The sequence below is a fragment of the Ctenopharyngodon idella genome, chromosome 24 (assembly GCF_019924925.1).
Source record: "Ctenopharyngodon idella isolate HZGC_01 chromosome 24, HZGC01, whole genome shotgun sequence".
Classification (NCBI taxonomy): domain Eukaryota; kingdom Metazoa; phylum Chordata; class Actinopteri; order Cypriniformes; family Xenocyprididae; genus Ctenopharyngodon; species Ctenopharyngodon idella.
Window position 1 is genome coordinate 28,223,459 of NC_067243.1, and position 14,862 is coordinate 28,238,320.

A 14,862-nucleotide genomic window follows, 5' to 3' on the forward strand; every position below is an offset into this window, starting at 1 on the left:
AGCCCTTACATTGTCTCTGATTGAAATGAGTAGAAATAGACATTTAACTGGCTTAGAATCTTGCTGTACATAAAGCAAGATTGATTTGATATTGTTTCCACATTAATTAAATGTTAAATAGGTGATTTAATTAAGGTTGAAAAAACATTGATTTTACAACCATGTTGATCTATTTTTCATCATTGAAATAACATTATTTCAGGGTGCAAACCTGATGAAAAATCAATTTAAAATTCAACGTTGATTCAATGATAATTTGGTTAATGCATTAACATTGATTCAACGTGGATTCAAGGTTGGTCTGCTATCTGGGGACGTTTCTGTAGAATGACCCTACAACTGGGTGATCACAGAATGAGTAGCAGTCGTGTTCTGTCACGCACAGACAGCCCAATCAATTCGTCCTAGAACAAAATTACCACCCAATCACAATTTATTATCGATTAGTGAAGGCGAGATAGGCGGAATCGCGCTGAATGACAGACCGGATGCTCTCTCTCGCACGCGCGCTGTCTCTCTTTCCTTGCGCGCGATCAGTTTTCATTATGCCTGAATGGTCAAATGCACACATAGTTGTCAAAATGTCCATTGTATGGAGTATCTCACGTAACTACAGTCGGTTATGGCTTAAGTTGGTGTAAACCGGTGGGTAAAAACAGAATATGTGTCAGTATATTAAATATTACATCCATGGATTCGGTCTTAAAGATACAGTAGCCTAATTAAATATTTGTCTGTCATTAATGTTAATAAAACAACAAAAGATGTTAAATAGATGTATACATGGTAAATAAACCTGCTGTATCTGAAAAAAACAAGTTAATTTAATTTAATTTGTATCTTATATATATATAAGCTTATATATATATATAGATAGATAGATAGATAGATAGATACATATATATATATATATATAGTAAAATATAAAAATATGGTCATATTGGCCACCCCTTGCTCACCCGTCCCGTATTCCACCATGAGAAATCTGGTCACCCTACGCTCACATAGTTCACACGAACTCAAAAACTTGCGTACACGAGCTGAGACCTGACACGAGATTTGATCGTATCCACCGCTCACATCCATATTGATAAATACCAAGTTTTGCGTGGAAACGACCGTACGCCCAGTTTTCTGTCGTACGTTAATTTTGTAAATGAGGCCCTTTGTGTTTTAGAGCGCGTCCACACAGAGACACGTTTAGCTGTATATGTAAAAAATTTTATCGTATCGGTGTTTCGTCCAGACGGATCCGGCGATTTGGGAGCCTGAAACCGCTATTTTTTTAAAACCGTGTCCCAGAGTGGATAAATCTGAAAACGACACCCTTGTGTTTTTGTGTGAACAGCCAATCCGTATATTTAGTGAAACGATGATGTCCCTAGTCAGACATCGCTACGTCACAGAAACAACAACAACAATAGCGGATTACATGCTTGTGTTCGTGCTTGATAACTAAGTTTTAAGCGCAGCTTTGAGTCAAGAATTGTTTTACTCTCAAGTCAATTCTTAGCAGAGTTCTTGTGAGTAATTCTCAGAGGCTTGATAAATACAGCCCTGTTCTGTTTCAGTTAATTCACTTCCTCTGTGTATTTAAACCCTGAGTTCTCCTCTGTTCTTCATCTTCTACTGAAGTAATGTTTGTTTCATTGAAGGTATCTTCATTGTGCATTCTGCTCTTTTTGGATCGTTTATACATGCTAACTGTGACAATATCCTATATTTCTCATTCATTCTTTTATCATGTGCTGATATAATGTTACGTACAGAAGGGAGCGGAGACACAGGTAAGGGTTAACAGGTTTATTTTCAGGTAAAGCAGAGCGTGAGGTGAGTAATGGCAGATGATAAAGTCGATGAGCCGATGAACTGGAACTGATACTTGTCTGTGTGTTCTAGGAAGCATGGATGCCGGGAGACGTGGAACAGATGAACACACAGGAGACGAGGAGACACAAGGGATCACAGGAGACGCTGGAGACAGGTAAGTAGTCGAGTCAAGGGAGTCCTGGAGGTAAGTACACACTGGTATGTGTCAACGAGACCGGACAGTGACTGAGTGAACTAGCGTGTCTTTTATGTGGCTGTGGTGATGAGTGTGAATGAGTGTCGGGTGTATCTTGTCAGTACTCAGGAGAGGGAGTGCGATGTGATTGGGTGAGTGTAGAGCCTGGCGTGTCTGTGACATATAACACTGTTTAAAGAAATATATTTCATGAGTTGTGAAAACTGCTACATTCCTCCAAAGCACAAGAGTAGATGATTTAAATAGAGAGAGTCACTTTGCATTGTCACACATGCTTCAGTGCTCTGAGAGTGTTTATAGTGCTGTGAGTTTAACACTTCATGACTGAGAGCAGAACAGAACACAATCTTCATCATCACACAAGACAAAAGAACAACAATGAACAAAATCACCTTCTTCATCTGGACTCTCACACTGTTTGCTCAAGGTTTGTGTAATGCAGCTCCAATTATTCTCTTAAAATATTAAATGTTTATAATTTTATATAATATTTTTTTTAGAATTTATAATTGTAATATTATTATTATTTTATTCTTCTTCCTCTTGTTCTTTCTCTCAGAGTGTAGAGGACAGATCACTGTAACTCAGAGTCCATCAATAACAGCAGTTCAACCAGGACAAGAAGTCAGAATAAACTGTAAAACTAGCAGTGCAGTATATAATGGTAATTGTTTAGCCTGGTACTTACAGAAACCTGGAGAAGCTCCTATACTCCTCATATATTATGCAACAAGCCGTTATACTGGAACTCCATCTAGATTCAGTGGCAGTGGATCTGGCAGTGATTTCACTCTGACCATCAGTGGAGTCCAGACTGAAGATACAGGAGATTATTACTGTCAGAGTCTACACTATCCAAACAGTAAACATGTGTTCACACAGTGATAAAGAGTGGTACAAAAACCTCGGTCAGTCAGACGTCACAGTGATGCACTGATACAGCTGAGAGATACTGCAGCTGCTGATGGAGGATCACAAACAACACAATGTTGTATCAAACCTTTCAGAAACATTATTTATTTATTTATTTATTTATTTATTTTGATGTACTAAGCAGGTAACATCATCTTTATATTATATAAATGTTAGTGGTGTTTGGCCCTGCAAAATTTTGCCACAACAATGTAATCTAACAGCAGGAAAGTCCGTCACTTTAACTGCACTTCCATGCTTCATCACTAGATGGCGTGTCTGTTACATAACTGAGTTCTCTATCTGTCAGTCACTTTGACGTTGTGTCGATGTGATGACACTAGTGTAGTGTTTCTCAACCTTTTTTACTCGATGGCCTCCTCCTTCACCAGATCAATACTGCAGTGCCCCCCTAAGATGCCTGACATTTCCTCTTATACTGTACTTCCACAGCAAAGAGAGAAAAGTGTTTGTATTTAAGCCTTTTTATTAACAAAACATTTGTTTGGATTATTACTCTTCTACTGCATGTTTTTTAATATTCTTTTTGAAAACATTTACAACTTATAATTTATAGCTTTATAACTTAAAGAAAATAACTTAAAGAAATCTGAAAAGAAACCTCTGCTAAATTACAATACTCTGATGTTATCCAGGTCGAGTGATTGCATCTGTGCCAACAGAAAGATTGAGACTCCCATCTAAAGCCTGTCGGTTCACGTCGTCCCTGATAACAAGAACTTAATGCTGTTGGACAGGCTGTCTCTGCTGTACATGCCACGGACATGAACGAGGATAGTCCCGACCCAGCACACATGCAGGAACTATGCTCGTTTACTGATTTATTAATAATTAATAATCATAAATAATTAATAATCATAAACTGTGAGGTAAGATTAGTTTACACACATCAGAAGGCCTACTCTCTCATCCCTGCATAGAAAGACACATGTGCAAATGAGATGCTAAAATTCAATGGTTAAAAGCAGCACTTTAAAGGAAAATTCACTAATCACTGATGCACATTATGACAGAAACCCTTAACAATGTTCTAACATCATAAATACAGCGATTATGATATAAAGAGACAGTAAAGCAAATACAGGATAAATGTGAAACAGCAAAACGACCGCTGCTTCCCCGTCGACATACAGCATGAGCGCAAATGCTTAAAGGGGAAACAATAAATCTTCCTATGGTGTCCCAGTAATTGTTCCTGATTAAACCACTGAAAATAGAACATTACATACAAGTTTTGCTGAAGTTAACTCAATTATAGAATTGTTTCTTTATTCCTCTATGGCATGGTGTCACCCTCAGGAAACATAAAACGTTTTTGGACTTCACACCGGATCTATATATGACACGTCTGTTCAATGAAATGAGGGGCTGAAGTGGGTGCAGCCTTTTCTGTTTATCCACATTTCATGATGGATATATTATCAGGGACCCCCAAGGGTTAAATAAAAACAAACAAAACAAGCCCTATAATTTAATAAAATGACACATATTATGAAGACACTTCATATTTAATGGTATTAGATGATTTGATAGTTGCATTTAATAGATTACAACTTCAATAAAACATTTGCATTTTGTTTGTAACATTGTATCTGGAATGGTAAAACATGTCGACTTATCTTAAGTGTCTGAATTTCTGATGAACTCTTATAGCGCTGCAGGACTAGCCTTCAGCAAACACTGAACCAGACTATTAAATGTTGAGCAAGGGATCTCATTGGCTGCAGGATCAGCAGAGACCAATCAGCCTGAGTCATTTGGTATTGATGTGATTGCTTACAGACTGCATGTAAAGGACCGATCGAAGCCTGTGCCATCTTCAGTTTCATGACTGAACTAGATTTCTGACATGACAATTCTTGGAGAGTTTGTCATGGTAATGAATATGACAATGTTAATGTGTTTGGTCTGCTGCTGTTAATTATATATGCTGTAGAGTACAGAACTTTCCACTGCCAAAACACACACAACATGCTGCTGCTGTACGAGCAAACATGAATCACCCCATAGCAGATCTGGACAGGTGGAGCTGGGGGAGGTGGAGGGTTTCTGAAAGTACACTGCACTGCTACAGCAAACAATAGACAAGTGTTTGAATGTTGAGCAGCAAGATCATTGACTACTGATACAGCAGGAATCATTCAGTTGTGTCCTGTAGAGAATGATGTGTAAATGTGTATGTCTGACTCTGTATATTTACTGTTACTGTGCTTTGGCGATGTAAAGCCTTTCTTTTAACCCTGTCAGTAAAACTATTGGACTCTGAATGTATATCGTCCTGATCTCTCTTCTGTCTTTTGCATTCAGAGGGTGTTTTACATGAGTGGCACATGCTTCACTGCTCTGAATGTGTTTATAGCTCTATGAACTGAACATGACATGATCAAGAGCTCTTCTTCATCAACCAACAAACATGACTTTCAGCTGCAGCTGCTCATAAACACAATCACACACAACACTGATCACAGACAAACACTAATAACACTAGATCATCTAAATCAACATCAATCTTGTGTTTATGAAGAGAATGAGTCAGTGTTTAATATCATCATCATGTTTTAGGTGTAATATATGATCCCTGTCAATCAAACTGAACAGACTGAATTCAGTCACTTCTGCTGTCTGGACGTGATGCTTTCCATTTGATTTTCATGACATTTTCATATATATTTTCATCACCACATTTTCAGCAGAAGTGAAACTGGTGTGGTCCAGTCCAGATCATGTGACCAATCAAACAGTGAGACTGAAAAGCCCATTTGCATTGTCAGGGTGGAGTGATTGTGATCCTCTCAGAATAGAGCAGCTCTGTCTCCAGAGACCATGTTCAAACCCCAAGAGCTTTATTTGACATTTACATCAAGCTTGTGAAAAGCACCTGCATCTTCATCTGTTAGTTGAATGATGTTGTCAGACACAAAGTGAACTTGTTGAGAAGCTTTATTGAATGTTACAGCAGATTGAAAGATCACACAGTGCTTTGACACGCCAGCTCTCTTTCAGTATTGAGTTGTAAATCACTACAGCTGCAGCACTAGACTCATGTGAATCCTGCCTGACACAGGACACTCAGATACGGCTCATCTTCAGGAGAGAAACATCAGCACTCAGAGCTCTTGTGGAACGAGACCTCATGAGGAGCTCCATCATGTGTTACTCTGCAGACGTACACCTCTCCCTTTTCCCAGCGTGCTTTGCTGAGGGTCAGGACGCTACTGCGGCTGTAGCGGCCGTCCCGCTGGCTCTCTGCGCTGGTCACGACCCCCTCGGTGACCTCTGACCCGTCCAGTGTCCAGCTCACCAGCGCCCCCTGTGGAGAGTAAGAGCTGAGCAGGCAGAGCAGTGCGGCTGAGTCTCCAGAGATCTGCAGAGAAGAGGGCGGCAGCAGAGACACTGAGGGCTTCACTGTGGGACCAGCTGCAGGAGACAAACACAACACATTCACAAACACAAAGAAAACACACTGTTTCACTCACAGCATTTCAACAGCAGCAAAAATCACGACAATCTGATCCTTCATGTCATTCAACATCACTAGAGCTGATATAATATACAATATACAAACTACACAATCACTATATACATTTAAATCAAATTAAGTTAAATTAAATGTTGTAACACACTGACTGCTTTAATTCCAGCAGTTTTAAACTCTGAACATTAAGTTCTTAAATTTTACTTGAGATATTCAGCTCAAAATGTAACTCAATTTTAAAACAGAATTAAAACAACTGAATCATACATATATTTTGTTTGTATTAAAAAACACTAACATGAAAAAAGAGATTCAGTTTCATTGACTGAACTACAGAAAATATCAACATTTACAATCTGATGCCAAATCTCTTTTTTTCCCCCATGATATCTACAATGAAAGATGAACTACATATGAACACAGTATAGAAATAAATGAAGGTAAATCAAACCTGTTAAAAACTGATTAAACTCAAAGTGAGAAATATTATGGAAATATGTTTATATTGTTTTGTATTTGTTTTTTGAAAGGAATAATGCTGTTCTTCGGAATGAATAAACATGACATTATCATTGTTTTAGATTTAATAATTATAAAACAATATCAGTAAGACTTTACTTAAAGCCTTCATACACAGTACATTATAAAAGTATTTTTAATGCATTAATTAAGCATCATTATACACATTATACTGCATGTATGATCTCATGAATAATTCATTAAGCAGTTATAACACATTATAATATCATCTAGTCACTGTTACACCTTTAGAAAGTATAATGGGGTAAAACAAATTGCAAACAACCAATTTCAGATGTAACATTGAATTTGTCAATATAATGGCTTTTAATTTTGGTTACAATTATTTATGAAAAGGCATTATTTATGGATACCTTTAAAACACATTATACATAAATGCTTCAAGTAAAGTTTCAGCACAATATTATTATTAAAAATAAAAAATGTTTTTGTTTCAACTGTAAAACACTCTCTGAAATCTAAATTGTATTGTTTTTTTAAAAAATTGTTATTTAAAAGGACTTACCGAGCACCAGTTTAGTTCCTCCACCGAATGTGTACCACAGTGATACAATCTAATGAAACGGTCGTACAAAAACCTCTATTCCACTCGAGTGAACACAAACTCCAGCAGAGAGAGAGAAACAACACTTCAACACACTGATATTAGAAGAAACTCAGATCTTCTCAACACTCAAACATTCAGTTTGGACAAAATGATTTTCAAAAAAGAACAACAAACACACTTTCATTCAAAATGTTTGTTGTTGCAAAATCAGTGTAATTATTTTCATGATCAGCTGAAGAGTTTATTAATCTTATTTAAAACATGATTCAGTTTGACTTTATATGTTATATTTCTCATTTATTCTTTAGTCGTGTGCTGATATAACACTGTTTATAGAAATATATCTGATGATCTGTGACCTCTGAGGTGACCTTTGACCTCTTTTATCATGGATGATGTTGTGAGTTTCTCATAATGATCTTCTGTTGTTCATATGAAGCTCAATCATCATGATTCACAGAAAAACCTGCAGCTTCAAATAAATTAATCAATAATTCTGAACATTTCATAAGCACATTGTTTAATCTAGTGTCACATGACCTGATTATGAGTCCTGATGAACATGTCAACCTTCATCAAAACTCCATTATGTATCTTTTTTTTTTTTGTTTACTCTAAATACAGTAAAACTTTTTCTCATTGTTAACATGTTTTTAAAGATGTAGTACATTACTGTACTCACAAAGATATAATTATTGTGTTTGACAAATATGTTTAAAATGATCGACTTTCATGATACTATAGTCATTTTAGGGGCCTAAAAAAAATCTTTTATTTTTCTTCCTTAAGTTGGCCACCATTTTGAGATCACATGACCAGCTGAATGCTGCTCACTTTCCCTGCGTCCCAATGTCCATACTATCCATCCTAAATAGTATGTGAGATTAAAATAATGTGTCCCAAAGCATAGTATGTTGGAAAGAGTATGCCAAAAGTCCCCGGATGGTCTACTATTTCCGGTGGATTTTGGAAGTGTGGATCCGTGCACACTACAAAGGCTAATATTGCCCACAACCCATTGCGCTTTGGATGAGGATTCAGTTCAGAACTACAAACACAAGTAAAAAGTGTTAAAAAACTACAAAACATGGTGGATATGCGCGACCGACGCTGAGAGGTTTGAGTGACTAATAATCAGTTCAACCTGATAGAAAATATTTATTTAATGTTATCCGTGTTATATTTCATCTAATACCAATGTGGACTTTTATAAAGATCCGATTGGCCATTAACTTTTAAATGCATCATTATGCATTAATATGAGGAGAGTTCTCCACATGAAAGACCCGCGACTGCAGATCAGCGTGCTACTGCATTTCTCTCCGATACGGTAGGAAATTAGCTAAATGAAATGTGGAGGATGTAAGATGATTGACAGGCCAGTTTATGGTGACAGGATGCGACAGAGAGCAAAGACGCAATTGTATGACGTGATAGTATGTCCCAAAGCTTGTCTACTCTTTTGCTAAAGTATGTACAGCGGCATTGAAAGCTGAAAATACTTCATCCACACTGACAGAAGTTCATATAAAGTCAAAGACTAGTGTCTTATCAGTCTGCAAAACATAAAAAAACATTTTGTAATTAAGATTAAAAAATATTTACAATAATCAATATTTACAATTATTACAAACGACATAATCTGTAAAATCTTAGGTTGCACTTTATTTCGATGGTCCACTTTTGATATTTTACTAACTATAAGTGACTTGTCAACTACATGTCAACTAACTCTCATTAGTGTATTAGTAGACTGTTATAGGTTTGGGTTCGGGTAAGTAGAATAAGTTGACATGTAGTTGTAAAGTTACTTACAGTCAGTAGAATGTCTAAAGTAGACCACTGAAATACCAAATCTTATATGTAGAGAGTTTATTAGTTTGTTAGCAGCACACGCTGTTGTAAATCCTGCCCACTTCTTTGCATTGTCACACATGCTTCAGTGCTCTGAGAGTGTTTATAGTGCTGTGAGTTTAACACTTCATGACTGAGAGCAGAACAGAACACAATCTTCATCATCACACAAGACAAAAGAACAACAATGAACAAAATCACCTTCTTCATCTGGACTCTCACACTGATCGCTCAAGGTTTGTGTAACGCAGCTCTACAATTATTCTCTTGAAATATTAAATGTTTATAATTTTAAATAATATATATATATATATATATATATATATATATATATATATATACAGGTGCTGGTCATATAATTAGAATATCATCAAAAAGTTCATTTTTTTATTATAAATTATTTTTAAAAATGAAACTTTCATATATTCTAGATTCCCTATATGTAAAGTAAAACATTTCAAAAGTTTTTTTTTTAAATTTTGATGATTAGAGCGTACAGCTCATGAAAGTCCAAAATCCAGTATTTCAAAATATTAGAATATTTCCTAAGATCAATCAAAAAATGGATTTGCAAAACAGAAAAGTTCAAGTTCTTTAAAGTATGTTCTTTTGTGCACTCAATACTTGATCGGCAGGACATATTACAGCAAATGACTTGCTCCTAGCACAAATTACTGCATCAGTGAAGTGTGGCATGGAAGTGATCAGCCTGTGGCACTGCTGAGGCACTATTGACCCTTCAGATCATCTGTATATTGTTGGATCGACTGTTTCTCATCTTTCTCTTGAAAATATCCCATAGATTCAGGTCAGGCATATTGGCTGGCCAATAAAGCACAGTAATATCATGCTCAGCAAACCACTTGGAAGTGGTTTTTGCACTGTGGGCAGGTGCTAAAGTCCTGCTGGAAAAGGAAATCAGCATCACCATAAAGCTTGTCAGCAGATGGAAGCATAAAGTGCTCCAAAATCTCCTGGAAGATGGCTGCATTGACTTTGCACTTGATAAAACACAATGGACCAACACCAGCAGACGTCACGGCCCCCCCAAATCATTACTGACTTCAGAAACTTCACACTAGACTTCAAGCAGCTTGGATTCTGTGCCTCTCCAGTCTTCCTTCATACTCTGGGACCATGATTTCAACATGAAATGCAAAATTTACTTTTATCTGAAAAGAGGACTTTCGACCACTGTTCACTGTCCAGTTCTTTTTCTCCTTAGCCCAGGTAAGATGCTTCTGACGTTGTCTCTGGTTCAGAAGTGGCTTGGTAGTCCTTTTCCTGAAGATGTCTGAGTGTGGTGACTCTTGATGCGCTGACTCCGGCTTCATTCTACTCATTGTGAAGCTCTCCCAAGTGTTTGAATTGGCTTTACTTGACAGTATTCTCAAGCTTGCAGTCATCCCTGTTGCTTGTGCACCTTTGCCTACCCAATTTCTTCCTTCCAGTCAACTTTGCATTTAATATGCTTTGATATACACTCTGTAAACAGCCACCCCATTCAGTAATGACCTTCTGTGACTTACTCTCTTTGTGGAGGGTGTCAATGATTGTCTCCTGGACCATTGCCAAGTCAGCAGTCTTCCCCATTAGTGTGGTTTCAAAGAACAAAAGATACCCAGAATTTATACTGTAGGGATGGTCATTTAATGAAACTCAAATGTAAATATTCTAATATTTTGAGATACTGGATTTTGGACTTTCATGAGCTGTACGCTCTAATCAACAAATTAAAAAAAAAACAACTTTTGAAATGTTTTACTTTACATGTAGGGAATCTAGAATATATGAAAGTTTCATTTTTTTAAATAATTTACAATAAAAAAATGAACTTTTTCACGATATTCTAATTATATGACCAGCACCTGTATATATATTTCTCTTGTTCTTTCTCTCAGAGTGTAGAGGACAGTACACTGTAACTCAGAGTCCATCAATAACAGCAGCTCAACCAGGACAAGAAGTCAGAATAAACTGTAAAACCAGCAGTAGAGTGTGTAGTGGTAATTGTTTAGCCTGGTACTTACAGAAACCTGGAGAAGCTCTTAAACTCCTCATATATGCAGCAACAAGCCGTTATACTGGAACTCCATCTAGATTCAGTGGCAGTGGATCTGACAGTGATTTCACTCTGACCATCAGTGGAGTCCAGACTGAAGATACAGGAGATTATTACTGTCAGAGTGAACACTGTCCTAGTAGCTGTGTGTTCACACAGTGATAAAGAGTGGTACAAAAACCTCGGTCAGTCAGACGTCACAGTGATGCACTGATACAGCTGAGAGATACTGCAGCTGCTGATGGAGGATCACAAACAACACAATGGTGTAAAGAAGAACTGCAGTATTCAAGTACCAGAGACTTTATTTATTATGATGTATTAACCTCTTAACCCGCACCGGGCCGTGGGCGGGCCGCAGTGTGACGTCATAACATTTACACTTAATTTTTTAACACTTTTGGCCTTAATATGGTACCATTTGAAAGCTTAGATTCTCAGCTTTACATAGAATATAATGACATTTGTGTTTATGTTACTGCAGCTGCTGATGACAACACAATGGTGTATCAAACCTTTATTTTAGACTTTATTTATTATGATTTATTAAGTAAACATGTAACATACAATCTTATATCACTTACTAAACTTAACTAAAACCTGGAGAAAATGTGAGTGGTGCTCATCCCTGTAAAACTTTACACTACAATATTATCTGTATTATTTACTGTAGGAAAGTCAATCCCTTTAATTGCTCTTCCATACTTCACCACTAGAGGGTCACATGTCTTTAACATAACTGAGATCTACACACCTTTCCTTTAAGACTGTGGCTGCATCCAAAATACATTCTTCACATTCTCTATATAGTAGGTCAAAAACATTATGTTACAACAGAAGTATGTCTGAATTCACAGTCTGAATGTTTCTCTGATAAAGTCTGTATGGTGTCCTGGTGGCCTGTAAACAGTAGCCAGCACAAATGTCAAACAGGATCGTACGCTAGACAACGAAACTAAACTAGCCAATCAGATTTCTTTTCACCCATATCCGTCCACCCATGCACGCACATACACACATTTGACTTTACAACACACAAACGCACACCTTTATTTATTCTCATTCTCTCTTGCTTTCTTAATATGTCATGAGTGTACGCAGATAGATTTTAATAATCAATTTAAAAATTATGTAAAAAATAAAAACGGCATTAATTAGCGCCCTCTCATGGTACGCACATGCGTACAGCCGTACAGCTGCAGGCGCCACTGATGAAAACGAAAATAAAAATATGAAAAAACGACTCGAGATTTGTTTATTTATGCTCATGAGGAGGGTCGAATATGTGATAAATGAATGGTTTCTTTGTTTTTCTGTTTAGAAGACAAAAACGAGAAAAACAAATTATCCGAAGGTACACAGACCCAATGTCAGCCATGGTACTTGCATGATGTTTTATGCACAGTAACTCAGGCGCAAGACATTAAAATGGCGCCACAAAACCAAATTAAAGCGGGATGAAGCTTTGATCTCTAACTGTCCAATGACAGTGAGTGTTACAAGTGAGAGAGGGTTGGCTCTTCAAATTGAAGCGTTGATTGGTTGCTCCCACATGTGTACTGTCCAATGGCATTTTACCACTCGATTGACAAATGGATAAAGAAAAGCATTTGGCAAACCGGCAAAGAAAAGCAATTTGTAAATAGAGAGAAAAAAACATTTGCCAAATTCTTTAAAAAAAAAAGCGATTTAAATGCGCATTTAAAATGATTTACTAATGTACTTTTTATTGTTTTATTGATCTACGTTTTAAAAAATGAATTAAATAACCTGTTTCAAATTTGTCTATTTATTTATACATTCAAAAATGATTTTTTGAATTTATTGTTTTATAGTTTTATGAAACTACATTTAAAAACAGGAATTAAATAAACAACTTTAAATATGTCTATTAATTTGCCCATATAAAAAGTGATTCATTTATATACATTTTTATGTTTGAATTATTAAATTAATTAATTGATTCTTCGTTTTATTTTTAAGTGGCACTCCTGATCCTCCATAAGTAACACGTCAACATTGATCAAAAGATAATGGACTTATTTTATTTATTTATTTATTTTTCTGGTTTACCTTAAATACAGTAAATTTGATTTATTTAGTACTTGATTTCTTATTGTTATCATGTTTTTTAAAGGTGTAGTACATAACTGTACTCATAAAGAAATAATTATTGTGTTTGATGAATATGTTAAAAATGATCTACACTCATGATTCTCCAGTCATTTCGGTGGCCTAGAAAAATCTTCTTTTGTCCCTCCTTATGGTGGCCACCATGTTGAGATCACATGACCAGCTGAATGCTGCTCACTTTATCTTGGTCACATATTATCAGAAACATTCACCTTATATAAATGAATCATGCATGAGAGTGAATAGATTATTTCTACAGCGGCACTGAAAGCTGAAAATGCTTCATCCACACTGACAGATGTTCATATAAAGTCAAAGACTAGTGTCTTATCAGTCTGCAAAACATAAACAAAAATATTTTACAATTAATCAATATGAACAATTAATCATTCAACGTGATCTCATGAGAATACGTGTGTATTTTTACGTAAATTGTGGTTCTACCACATGTACATTTACTTACATTTTCATACACACAAAAACGTACAACATTGACGTATTTAGAGGACTAAAAAGTAAAAATACTTACGTATTAACAGCAATAAAAACGTAAATCATGTAACGTAAAATGTGAATGTATATGAATTCCCATGTATTAATATTAAAATCGTGGCTTTAATGATTTAATTTTGTTTTTAGTCGAATTTATTGAAAGCAGTTTACTCATCTACTTAATATGAAATAACATTTCTGTTCGTGACTTGTGCTGCTCGTTTCGGAGGATTGCATAATGTTAAACAAGACTACAATTTGAAACCTTATGAATAAATTTTCTGTAATTGTTTAACCATTTTGTAATATTTAGTTTGTTTGCTGTGCGACACAGAAGGCGTTTTCTCCTATGCAGCGACTGACAATACAACCATAAGATACACCAAAACACAACATAAATTCACAAATCACATCAATCTTATTTGTTCACTGTACTCCCAATCTTTAGAATCCATATGTTTGTAAGGAACAGATCCAAATTCAGCCCTTTATCATCGATCTTCATCTTCATTCTTAGCAACAGAGACCATCACAGTCAAAGCTCGCGCTCGTTATGATTCAAATTTGAAAGTGGCGCCACCCTCGAGAAGTGTTACGACATGGTTTACGGCACTGATATCAAACGGTCATTGGTTCTCACCTGCTTCGTCACAGATTGCGACATGCCGTGTTTCAGTGGATTGACATTTGAAATGAGTGTCGCGCCTTCACGGAGAGAAGCCGGATTCATCATATTTTCATGGATTAATAAGTTAAATTCTGCTCTGTACCCTATAAAAAACTATTACCGCCAGAGAGGA

General features: G+C 36.2%; 3 long non-coding RNA genes across 7 annotated transcripts in view; 1 reads left to right on the forward strand and 2 right to left on the reverse strand.

The window, feature by feature from the left end:
* Positions 1-1,801: 1,801 nt before the first annotated feature.
* Positions 1,802-14,862, forward strand: part of LOC127506940 (uncharacterized) — a 37,172-nt gene continuing 24,111 nt past the window's right edge. For 3 of the 5 annotated variants that reach the window (XR_007928171.1, XR_007928173.1, XR_007928172.1), the window contains exons 1-2: positions 2,266-2,453; positions 11,277-11,703. This is a non-coding gene — a long non-coding RNA (uncharacterized LOC127506940). Of the gene's footprint in view, positions 2,454-2,585; positions 6,275-11,276; positions 11,704-14,862 lie in introns of those variants that run through there. The other 2 variants (XR_007928169.1, XR_007928170.1) reach the window with 2 other exon arrangements.
* Positions 5,882-9,554, reverse strand: LOC127506923 (uncharacterized). Its single transcript, XR_007928139.1, has 2 exons — positions 7,480-9,554; positions 5,882-6,376 (listed from the first exon to the last, which is right to left on the reverse strand). It is a non-coding gene; the product is annotated as an uncharacterized LOC127506923 (long non-coding RNA).
* LOC127506924 (uncharacterized) overlaps positions 11,544-14,862 on the reverse strand; it is a 78,001-nt gene continuing 74,682 nt past the window's right edge. The window contains exon 3 of the long non-coding RNA XR_007928141.1: positions 11,544-11,618. This is a non-coding gene — a long non-coding RNA (uncharacterized LOC127506924). The remainder of the gene's footprint in view (positions 11,619-14,862) is intronic.